This window comes from Thermobia domestica, chromosome 8 (assembly GCF_964235325.1).
Source record: "Thermobia domestica chromosome 8, izTheDome1.hap1.1, whole genome shotgun sequence".
NCBI lineage: Eukaryota > Metazoa > Arthropoda > Insecta > Zygentoma > Lepismatidae > Thermobia > Thermobia domestica.
Window position 1 is genome coordinate 251,376,581 of NC_137461.1, and position 13,501 is coordinate 251,390,081.

Below are 13,501 nucleotides of genomic sequence, written 5' to 3' on the forward strand. Positions count from 1 at the left end.
TCCCCCTCCTTAGTAGGTATACACAGGAAGTTATTCATTCAAATTGTTTGATCAATAATAATTTTCATAACGACAGAATATTGCGGAAACAAAACAAAACAAAACAAAAAAAAAAAAAATAGGAGGAAGCTCACTTACTTAATAAGCTTCATTGATTGCACACGCAAATACATTCATATATTATTTATGCATTATTAGGATTTCACATGTTAATTACATAACTTTTCATTTAATAACCAAAGGACAAGAGTTAAAAAGAACACTTTCCCTTTTTAATTATAAACAAAATTGATATGTATTTAATATAATCGTTCCGCAATAGATATAATATTGTATTTACCGGAGACTGGTACCGGTACTACTTCCAAAGGGTCATTTCTCTGCTTTATAAACTGTGGTTGCACTTCACTAACTAGTGAAACTACAATAATGATAATAATAATATTTTTACAGACAGTGATATATATATATATATATATATATATATATATATATATATATATATATATATATATATATATATATATATATATATATATATATATATTGCGCAAGTAACCTTAGAATTTAAGAGTTTTTATTAACTTATATATGTTCATTTCTCTTGTATGAAAAAATCAATCTAAAAACGAAAATTTGAGTCGAGAAATTTACTCTTATTCAGGAAGATGTGCCGGTACCAGGAAAGAAATTTTAGGAGTCAAAGGAAAAAGAAGATTAAAAAAATCATGGAAATGCAACAAATAATATACTGGGTAAACCTGAAAGATGTGTACAAACTCCGGGAGGTGATTCGTGACATCAAAAGAAAACAAAACGTCCTCTTTCATGTTATCGAATTCCGCATCGTGTACGAATGAGACGGGTGCTAACTTCGAATTGAAAATCGAATCCTGACAATACGAACGGAACAGAAAAATGTGCATAAACTATCTATGTCTGCGCAACTGCCTAATGTACGATTTTCCTTAGGTTCATAGCCACATTTAACTAGTTTTTATGTCACGAATCACTTACCATAATTTATGCATATATTTCTGTTCAGTTCCAATTGTCAGGATTCGATTGTCGAATCCAAGTTGGCAGCCGGCTGTCACTCGTACACGACGCGGAATTAGACAACATGCAAGAAGACTTTTTGTCTTCTTTTTATGTCACGCATCACTTCCCGGAGTTCGTGCACATCTTTCAGGTTCACCCTATATTTTCCTTTAGCGCTATAGAAATTCGTATTGGTCAATTTTCTCGAAAATTTTGTCTAAGAATTTAACGTCACGCATCTAAATTTGTTTAACTGAATGCCATTTAACAATTTTATATATATTTGTCTTCTTTACACAATATTATAGTTAAAATTGAACAATAATACTAAAATCTTAGATTTAATTATTAACGACACCGTCTTGCTCGTGTCTTGAGTATGATTAATGTACAGGAGCGCACCCAGAATTTTTCTTGGGAGGACTCCAAAGGTTTGGAGGAAGAGGTCCCAAAACACTACAAGACACTACGCCTATGTAGTGCTGAACGGTTGTTATCCTGCACCCGAAAAGTCGAAGAAATTGTTAAGTAAAGTCACCCATATTCAATGCAATAATAATACAACTAGATTATTTCTATACAAAAAAGAAAAAGGAAAAGAAAGAAAGAGTATAGATAAAGTGCAAAATCAAATCTTTAGGCAACATCATTTTATTTTTTCGCCAAACAAATATAGTTTTATTAGTAAAGTATACTATAGTATTATTAGTGCTGATATGAAGTGTGAACGTGAAATAAAAGCAAAGATAAGATTGGCGAAAGAAGCCTTTAGGAGCAAGAAAATACTATTTTGTGGGAACTTGAATAAAAAATTAAGAAAAAAGACTCATAAAATGCTTCGTGTAGAGCATTATCCTGTACGGGTTAGAAACCTGAACGTTACGCAAAATTGATGAAAAATGACTGGAAGCTTTTGAAATGTGTGTGTGGAGAAGAACAGAGAGAATTACGTGGATCGAGTGGAAAACAAAGTATTTTCTGTTAGAGTGTTAGAAATGGTGGGGGAGAAAAGAACAATTTTAGATATTATTGAGAAAAAGAAAGAGAAACTGGCTGAGGACATTGGCTTAGAAGGAACTATATCATGGGAAAAGTTTTAAACTCTTTCCAGCCTTAGAACAAAGTAGACATAAACAAAGCGAAATGTATTACTCCGCGGCTCACACGTGCTTCGGCAGCCAGAGGCATGAACAGCAAGATCGTCTGCTAGCTTACTGTCGTCGCATAATTTCCACAATGTTAAGGCTATAGTTTGTTGGTAAATAATTAACGCACTAACACTATATTGGAAATACGTATTTTCTTAAATCCTTATATAAACGAGCTTACCGCTGTTCCTGTGTCCTCTTTTGTGTTTTATAACACGAGACGAAAATGGATTATTGTCACATATCGTCGCCACGAAATTCTGCCTTCTGCTATAATTTTAAATGAGTAGGGTAGGCGCGCGAACGCATACACATGCGCAGTAAATACTATATGTCCAAATACGCGTGAGGTTGAAATAAAGCTACATCTGTTGTTAAATATTATATATATTGCGTTTATTATCACAAAATGCAGGATAAATTCAGATATTTTTATTTGAAATTATTATTTTAGTAGGGATTATATTGCGGTAGGATACTAATGCAGTGAGTCCAACAACCAATCACTGGTCATCGACCCACTGGTAGTCAGGTAGGTTTGTTTACATCTACTTTTTTCTAAGGCTGGAAAGAGTTATAGAGGATGTGGTGGCAGAAAGGAGAGGGTGGGGACGAAGGAGGCTACAATTAATGGATGATATCAAAGCAGGAAAATCGTACGTGGAAACAAAGAGGTTAGTGGAAGACCGTGGAGCATGGAAGCTTCTAAGTTGCGGCAAGTGACCTGCCAATAATGGCAGAATATACCAAAGATGATGCTGAAGTATGCTTTATAAAGCATACAAAGGTATATCAGTTTATGAAGTTTGGGGGGTCCGGACCTGGTGGACCACCCGTGAATGCGCCCCTGTACCAGTATAAGTTTCATTTTAAGAGATAGTACTTGTCATACAGTACAATATCGTTGTTTTTTTTAAGATTTACAAAAATCTTAATTTTTCGCGATTTTCTCAAAAACTACGCATAAGAGTTTACTACACTCAAATATTTCACTTTGTTTTAGTTCAATGAGTTTTGTCGATTCTTTTTTTGGACGTTCTTTTTCGTTAAGGGTCTTCACTATAGCGAAATTAAACTACCGCTAATTTTAGAGTTTTTCTGTAATATCTTCAAAACAAATAAAAAATATTCGAAAAGCAGAAACGTAGTGAATTAGACAATACAATTTTGCATGTGATACCGTTATCACAACTCATCTATTTGCTTTCCATTTGCAACTGTAGATAGATTTAGCATTTTTTTTGGGGGGGGGGTTCTGTAAATAGTAGCATGTCAAAAGCAGATATAGGTGAATTGTCGTAAAGGTATCACATGCAAAATTGTATTGTCTAGTTCACTAACGTTTCTGCTTTTCGAATATTTTTATTTGTTTTGAAAATATTACACAAAACCTCTAAAATTAGCGGTAGTTTAATTTCGCTGTAGTGAAGACCCTTAAAGGGTATTAATATTGAAGAATTTCTTATGATGTCGGTAATTGCATGCCAAAATCGATCTTTGTGACCCGTTCTCGTCGCTATGCAAGATGTTAATGAGAAGAATATTGAAGCTAATATGCATAATTATTTCATAATACCACAGAACACAGGATGAGAGGAAAGAGCATTTATTTGTTTTTGTCCTGTCTTCTAGCCAATGAAAACTGGTAGAACATCTTCTACCACGTGCTAAGAAGCTGTTACATAGAGTATGACAACAGACTGCAATGTTTAACTATGTCTGTTACAAACACTTGTGGCGTACTAAATTCAGAAGCATCAGGAGATAAACTGTCTACAGATAAGAACATTTATATACACAATATGTAAGAGAATAACCTTTAACCTCTGCCTATACTATATAGTCTGTGATTGAGGGCTTTCCCATCTTTTTTTTAATAGCTCTACTCTTCTAGTAGGTTGTTTTTCTAAACTGAACTGGTACAGTCAACGACAAAAGTTATTTCCGTTTGGTACAAATTTATTTTGAGAATAACGATGGAACGTAGACTGTGTCACTGAGTTTCAAAGCTGAAACGTACAGAAAATTACGTTCTTTTTAATTTACTAAAGACTGTACTCAAATTGTCCTTTTATTCTGAAGTTATTTATAAAACTAATTTCATCGAACGGAGAGAATTTTTGCCGCGGATTGTACAAAGTAGCAGTTTGGTAACCTAGCTCAAAACCCTTCTCACTTTGTTATCGCAAATTAAAAATTCAAAAGTAGTAAATGTAGATTGCCGAACATCAAAATGCTGCATTTCTTCTAGCCGGAATATCTTATGCATATTATTATTATTATTATTATTATTATTATTATTATTATTATTATTATTATTATTATTATTATTATTATTATTATTATTATTATTATTATTATTACAACTAAAACTGAAAAGTTTCATTTATTTTTTTTTCTTCGTCTTCTGGCCAATACTAGTGGTTTTGCATAGCGCGGATGTATCTTGAACGAAGGTATTTTTGTACCACTAATTCTAATTTCCATTTTGAAGATGGAAGCTTAACATATTTCTACAAAGTAGTAGAATATACAGTATTAAAGTGCCCGACTCCACTTGTAGGCGGGCATGATCGGAGGCAATAGGAAAGAACATTTGAGGAAACTGAGGTTCCAACATTTTTTTTTTTAAAGTTTCTTTTTTTAAAAAAAAAAGTATAGCTGAACGAAAGTGGAGCACAGTGACGCTGCAATAAATAATGTTTTCATCTCAACGCTTCATGAAATAGCGTAAAATTTCCAACATTTTTATGTACGATACACGTAAAAAAATCATTGCTACGCTTCAAGGAACCATAACAAACACAAATATATATATACAGTTATGTTTCGTCTCTTCCTTTTTATTATTTTTTGTCGGTTTTTTTATGCCTTATTAATAATATAATAAATAAAATAAACCAAAGAAGGAAGTGGTATGCTTACTAAATTCTCCGTGTGTAACATATTTATTCCTTTTGTTTTCATGCTTAAATACGCAAGTGGTGAAGTTAAGAAAAAATGTTTCTCGTGTATATTGTAACACTAGGTCATCCAAGTCTTAGATCTCAAACACTGTTTTAATTCATCCAAGTCTTAGATCTCAAAGAATGTTTTAATTCATCCAAGTCTTAGATCTCAGACACTGTTTTAATTCATCTAAGTCTTAGATCTCAAACACTGTTTTAATTCATCTAACTCTTAGATCTCATACACTGTTTTAATTCATCCAAGTCTTAGATCTCAAACACTGTTTTAATTCATCTAATTCTTAGATCTCAAACACTGTTTTAATTCATCCAAGTCTTAGATCTCAGGCACTGTTTTAATTCATCTAAGTCTTAGATCTCAAACAATGTTTTAATTCATCCAAGTCTTAGATCTCAAACACTGTTTTAATTCATCCAAGTCTTAGATCTCAGGCACTGTTTTAATTCATCTAAGTCTTAGATCTCAAACAATGTTTTAATTCATCCAAGTCTTAGATCTCAAACACTGTTTTAATTCATACAAGTCTTAGATCTCAAACAATGTTTTAATTCATCCAAGTCTTAGATCTCAAACACTGTTTTAATGCAACTAAGTCTTACATCTCAAACACTGTTTTAGTGTTATCTAACGCGCAGACATTATCATAGACAAGGATGGAACAACGCTAATAGAAGAGGAGCAGATAACAAGAAGATGGAAGGAATACATCGAAGAACTCTAGAAAGGAGACAGAGTGAACGAAGAAGAGATAAAGAAGGAAGAAGACGTCGGTGAAAATTAATTAGGACCATCAATTTTACAGTGCGAATTTGACAATGCTTTGGAGAAAATGCAACATGGTAAACCGAAAGCCCCAGGAATAGATCAAATACCAACAGAAGTAATTAAGAATCTCGGAATAGCAACAAGGAAGAAACTATTTAATCTTATTAATGAAATGTACATCTCGGGAAAAAATACCAAGAGACTTCGAGAAAAGCATATTGGTACCTATCCCGAAGAGGAAGGGCGCACGGAAATGATGCGAGGAACACAGAACGTTAAGTTTGCTTTCCCATGCATCAAAAATACTATGCAAAATTATCGCACAACGAATAAAGGGGAAGATCGAAGAACGGTTATCGGAGGACCAGTTTGGATTCAGGAGGAAAAGAGGAACAAGGGAAGCAATACTGAGTCTACGGTTGATCATGGAACAGCACATCCGAATAAACAAACGAATTGTGATAGCATTTGTAGATATAGAGAAAGCTTTTGACAACGTAGATTGGAATATCATGTTCAGAGCGTTGAAGAAGCTGAGAGTAGATTACAGAGAGAAAAGAATAATATACCAATTTTATAGGAACCAGACAGCTGTTATAGGAAGAGATCAGAAGGAAGCAAGAATAAGTAAAGGAGTGAGGCAAGGATGTGGACTTTCACCTCTCCTGTTCAACGTCTACATACAAGAGGCTATGGAAGAATTCTTGGATAAAAGCAAGAAAGGCGTAAAAGTAAATGGTCAGGTTTTCAGCACAATAAGGACATAGCATTGATAGCGGAGAACGATGAGGACATGCAGGAAGCACTTTCAAACTTGAACGACCAACTGAAAAAAAAAAACATGCAAAATGAAGATAAATAAGAAGAAAAAAAACGAAAGTGATAAAGTGCACAAGAGCAGGACAGGAAGGGGCAAACGTATGGCTAGATGGAGAGAAAATCGAAGACGTTAAGACGTATCCCTATTTAGGAAGAAGTGAAAAAGACGTAAGTTCCAGAAAGCACAGGCTAAACAAGCATTCAATAGGAAAAGAGGACTACTAACATCAAGAAATATGTCGCTGGACACTCGTAAACGATTTATTAAGACACTGATATGGAGCGTGGCGTTGTACGGATCAGAGACGTGGATATTGAGAAAAGCTGAATATCCAAGCTGGAAGCATTTGAAATGTGGTGTTGGCGCAGAATGCTGCGCATATCATGGACCGAAAGAAAAGAAATGAAGACGTACTAAAGGCAACTAATGAAAGACGACAGATCATGAAGATAATAGGAAAAAGAAGAAACAGCATGCTTGGCCATCTTATTCGACACTCCGATTGGATCACTGTGCTGATAGAGGGAAAGGCAGAAGGAAAACCAGGAAGAGGAAGACCAAGGATGGAATATCTAGATGCAGTTACGAAGAAGAGGCCTTATCAAAGTATAAAAGAGCTCTCCCAAGCGAGAGAAAAGTTTTAAAATTTCCATGTTGCCCACCAACCTATGGTTGAGGTGAACAAGAAGAAGATGTACGTATACAAGTTTAGCCTTTGCACATTACCTTTTACCCTCTTTTAGCTCACATATCAGTGAAAGAAATCGGGAAAACTAACGGAATTTGAAAAAAATAACATCATTTCAAGGACACAGCTAAGAGGTAAGTTCAAAATGCTTTTCATGATTCTAATTAGCTAACTGTACAGCTTAGGGAACCAGAATCATTAACACCGAGACAAAAAAAAAAAAAAAAAGTTGTACCTTATGTCAAAACAATTCAGTCAGATTAGTATATACACTAGGTTATACCCTACAGTGTACGTATATAAGACCCTGTTTTACATTAATTCTCGGTCTAACTAAAAGCCTCGTATCCAATAATGATTTCAGGGGATAGGCCATGGGGTAAATCTCTTTTCGCTTGGAGGTACGAAATTCCCCACGGGAAAAATTTCCGATTGGGCACAACATAGGATACCAGTACTACTACTACTTTCACTCCCGTGTATTGAAAGTAAGTCCCCAGGAGAAGATGTTCTGAAATCACTATTGCTCTCACCGCAAAATATTTTCAATAAGAACGCTACACACTTCGCGTGAATTTTTCATGAATTTTCCAATGAAGTTCTGTTTAATAAAATTTTAAAATCCGTAACATCGAAACAAACGAGCAAACTGAACAATAAAATAGCTCTCTCATTATATATATATATATATATATATATATATATATATATATATATATATATATATATATATATATATATATATATATATATAGTTAAACAAATGTACCGATTTAACAGCTTCAGCACGGCGTCTTCTATTATATGGATAGCTAAATTTGTTTACCATGTTGACAAACAACAAACTCAGCAACCACTGTCTGCTGTGTGTGATATATATTCGGCAACATTGTTTCCATGTAATTTTTTTGCGCAAGGACTGTTTGATGTTGACAAAATGTTTACCACATCGTCTATACATATGTGTGTGTTACGAAGGAGGGAGGAGGGGCTTATTTATTATCTATTGCGTTGTGCATAGTTGTTGTTTGGCGATTCTTGGAAAGTAAAAACAAACAAATTTCGATTTGAGAGGAAGCGAATGAATGGACTAATTGACTAACTATTGGTTTGGAAATGTGTTCTCTGAGGTGATGTTACAAACAAACTAGTTGATTGTGTGCTTACACATATATAAACAGAACTATGTCAAATCCGTGACAAGCTTATACAAGATCTTTTTTAATCACTAAAATTATTAATTAATTTATTTCTTTTGTCACTCATAATACATAGGTAAAACTTCCGAAAATACACGTATATTTCTCGAACCGTCTCGTCTAGCCCTTGCATTTGATGTACTCCTGGACAACTAGTTGATTTTTGTGTTTTAACAATGTTGTTTTGTTTGGCGTATTAGATTTTACGCAACGTCACATACATAGTCACTCCTCAAATAATAGAATTTTGCATGATGTCATATACGTAATCACTTTTCAATTCATAACAAGACTTCACTCATCAAATTCCATCAAGCCGTTCAAGTTCTATACGTTATCCTGTTTAGTGTTTGCCATATTGGATTTTTCGTCATGTATGTAGAGTTGCTCTACAGGTTGCAACAAATTTATCGGCACTTCATTCATGAATTACGTATATCAATTAGCTGACATTCATGAAAGTTAATTACACATGAGAGAGCACCCCTGCTTTTCTCTTTAGTCCTGCATAAACGGATTTTTTTTTAAATCTTCTTAAAAACATAATTGTTTTTACTTTTAGTATGATTTGTTTAATTTTATTTGATTTTTTAAAAAAGAAGAGTATATTCAAAAAAGAAATATTTAAAAAATATACTACGATTTGTTTAATTTTGATTATTCTAAAAACAAATCATGTTTTTTTAAGTATTAATTTTATTTTTCGAATGTGTTTTGAAAAATCGTAAAATCTGAAAAATTTGTTCGAATTTGTAAATGTTAACCCCTGTTTATTAGATGATCATGCTTCGCTCGAGTGTGACACTGGTTGCATACGAAAAGGCAATCTTGAAAATCAAACAAGAAATAAAACGTTTAAAATACACAAACAAATATAGTAAACTCTTGATTATCTGCCATTTTCCTTTCGATTTTCTTCTCTTTTTGCGACGATACATTTTTTGTGATAAAATGATGTTGAAAAAACCAATTACAAATAACGAAGAGGTGTTTTAACACGAAGAAACAAACAGTTAATGTTTGTGTGTGTGGGGGGGGGGATGTAAACCAGAGCTTTTTCATGGGTAAGGGTTAGCGTACACGCCTTTGGAGTGGGAGATCAGGGTTCGATTCTCGGTGGGAGCTCATATTGGGATTCCACATGATTAAGCTGTAGGTTCGCGTCTCATACATCCTTGCTGCTGTAGGGAAGCTAAACAAAAAATTAAATCAAATCAAAAAGTAAACCAACGAACTTGTAAGTACAGAAAAATTTTGTTTACTATGTATGAGGCTCCCTACTATAAATACAAATTATTCTGAATTATTTTCGTGTAGATTTTTGTCACCCAATTCCACAGATAAATGTGAGTTTACTTTTTATTTTTATATATATATATATATATATATATATATATATATACAAGGTCTGTATGATAAGTAATGAGACTCGCCGCGCCGCGGCGCGCGTGTCGCTGGAGCGGGTTTGTCGGTGATGGAGGATGTAGGGGGGGGTCCGAGCAAAGCAACGCACCGCGCGTCAGTTGGCTCCGAGCCTTAGTGGAGCGCGGACAAGCCTTGGACAAAGCCCTTGTGAACATTCTTGTCACGGCGGAAAATCAACAAACATGGAGGGTTCCATCGAACAGCGTTATGCGATCAAATTTTGCGTTCGCCTGGGGAAAACGGCTACTCAGACGCTTTCTCTCATCACGGAGGCCTACAAAGAGGAAGCCCTATCCAAAGCCCAGGTGTTTCGTTGGCACAGTGCGTTCCGGAACGGCCGGGAAAGCGTTGAGGATCTGGAGAGGGCTGGACGCCCGACAACAGTGACTACGGACGAAACTGTGGCAAAAGTGAGGGATCTCCTGAACTCAGACCGTCGATTATCGTTGAGATTGATTGCTGATGAACTCGATATGAACCACACAACAGTGCACAAGATTGTGACGGAACAATTGGGAATGAGAAAAATCTGTGCGAAACTGGTGTCGCGAGTGTTGACTGACGAACAAAAGCAACGAGACGTGTTGATTGTTGTCAGGAACTGTTGAACCTCATGAACAGTGACCCTAACTTTGAAGATGACGTCATAACAGGTGACGAGTCGTGGGTGTTCCAGTACGACCCTGAAACGAAACGTCAAAGCGCGGAGTGGCACACTCCTGCGTCCCCGCGCCCCAAGAAGGCCAGAATGTCGAAGTCAAAGGTGAAAACAATGTTGATTGTTTTTTTTGACAATGTGGGGGTGGTCCACAAGGAGTTTGTACCCCAAGGACAAGCCGTCAACGCCGCCTTCTACAAACAAGTCCTTGAGAGACTGCACAGGAGCGTCAAGCGGAAAAGACCGGCGATCGCTAGCCGGTGGAAGTTGCATCACGACAATGCCCCTGCCCACACCGCCTTCTTAGTGACCTCCTTTTTGACCCGGATTGGGGTGGAAGTCCTTCCACAACCACCCTACAGCCCAGATGTGAGCCCGGCCGACTTCTTCCTCTTCCCGAAGCTGAAGCCACGCTTGAAAGGAACCCGTTTTGCAGACGTCACAGCCATCCAAGCAGCCGTGACCACATTTCTAAAGGACATGCCGGCTGCTGACTTCCAGGGGGCGTTTGCAGCGTGGAAACATCGATTGCAGAAGTGCATCGACGCAAGAGGAGAGTACTTCGAAAGCTTTTAAGTCCCTGTACAGATCAGATCAATAAAACAATGTTTCCAGACCTGGTCTCATTACTTATCATACAAACCCTGTATATATATATATATATATATATATATATATATATATATATATATATATATATATATATATTAAAGAATAACTATTGTATTATCACCCGATTTATGTTGCTGTGAAGAATTTTGTTATTGTATGACGTAGGGAAATGAGTTAAGGTTATAAGATCTCAGGACAGGTTTACGTAGGTTAACGAAAAGCATGTAATAAAAATAGTATCACTTCGCTAATTGAATTTAAAACAAAACCTGTATTAAACTATATTATTAGTAGCACTATTAGCTACTTTTATTTGATTTCAATAATACTTTGCACTTTCAAATCTTTCATGTTGGTTGCTGAAACTTATCACCCCCTTTCATCTCCGAGGATATATCAAACGTTCACGTAAAGTTTAAAGGTGGAATCCGAACTATTCTAATGTATTCAATGTTCTCTCATCGAGAATCGAACCCTGGACCCCGTGCAACAAAGGCGTCAAAACTAACCTTCAGACCAACAAGGAGGGCTATGCGCTTTCTCGTCAATAAATTATTTACCGTTCTAGCCTTAGATATGGGAGGCTCGAATTGGGTTTCAGACCCAAGTAAGACGATAAATGATATCATAAACGGGACCGGGATGTCTAACATAAGATGGGCGGGAAAGGTCTCTATTGCGAAAGAGAGCTTTGGGTTGACCAAGTAAAGTGGGAGGTTAATATAAAACAGGGTTTCGGGAGGGTAGATATTAGGCAATTCTCATTGGATTGTTTTGCCACAAGATGGCTTCTCTGCAAAAGAAAGAGGAAACGTCTCTTTGTACGGTAAAATTAGAAAGTTGATTGTTAAGAAAGGAATTACCTAATTGTAATGAAAATCGACTACTCTCTTCTCTTCCTGATCTCCAAAGAAGGAAAACAATGTAATTTCAATATATATATTTAAAAAAGTATATTCCTGAAAAGTGAAAAAATAAACAATAAAGGAAATTTGTTAAAAAAATAATTTTACTTCATCCTGTAGGCTATTACTGCTTGGGTGGTGAGATCGATCGATCAGTAATAAGACTACCATCTATATCGGTATAGAAATTAACCTGGAAAAAGGACATGTTCCATTGAATATCAGAGAACAAAAGCAGAAGATGCAGAGGAAAAGAGAAAGAAAGAAAAATATAATCTTGCTAATTGTTGTTTGCTCTGTTATCACTTCCGACATTGTTGAAAGAGTTGATTTCTTTCACCCATCAACAGTTTCCTGGGACGTCGAGTGGAACAAGTGAAAGTTAGCTGCAAAATATACACACATAGCTACGTATAATTCTCTCTCTGTCTCTCTCTACATCTCCCACGTACATATATGTACTTTCAGCGTTTAACGTTAATTGTAATATATCAACCAATTGCAATGCTACTTAACTTTCGTGTTTGTTACGTTTGTATTAAAGTGAGAATTTTTTTTAGTGCGAAAAAGAATATATGCAATCTTATTTAGCATGGTTGCCATGTTCTGAACGGTAAAATCTCTGCATACTGGCAAAAGTACATTCTACAGTGTTTCCTTCTTGTAGCGGATTCGTTAGCAACGTAATCCTGGTTGGTTTTACGATTGTCGGTTAAGCACAGTTTTTTTTTTTTTTTTTTTTTTTTTTTTAATATTGTCAACTAAGCTTATTAAATAATCAGCACTTGAGGAGCTGTTTGAATTGGAGCTTACTTAAAAACCGAAATCCTATCAATTCATTTAAGCTCTGCGCAGAAATTGGTCTTTTAACAATTATTTTGTCGCGTTTATCGCCCGACATGTTGCGTTTAACGTGATGTCGTATATATAGTCACTGCTCATATTATAACAAATCTAGTGACACTACATTCACCAAATTATATCAAGCCGCTCACTTTCGACTGGAAATTTGTCTTTTAACAATATGTCGTCCCGTTTAGTATTCGCCATATTGGACATCACATATACAAAGTGTCACTCTTCAGATTATAACAATCCTAGCGATACTTCGTTCATCAAACTTTTTTGCGTGAAAATTTGTCTTTTACTATATGTCGTCCCGTTTACTATTCGCCATATTGGAAGTTATTTTTTATTGTATTTTATTTATTTTACATATTTTTGGGAATTACCGGCATGTATGGCCTTAAACTTGTCACATATGAGGGAT

At 35.5% G+C, this 13,501-nt stretch overlaps 1 protein-coding gene across 1 annotated transcript in view; it reads right to left on the minus strand.

Moving 5' to 3' along the window:
• Window positions 1-13,501, minus strand: part of Glut4EF (Glucose transporter 4 enhancer factor) — a 232,949-nt gene that overhangs the window by 113,392 nt on the left and 106,056 nt on the right. The window lies entirely within an intron of this gene.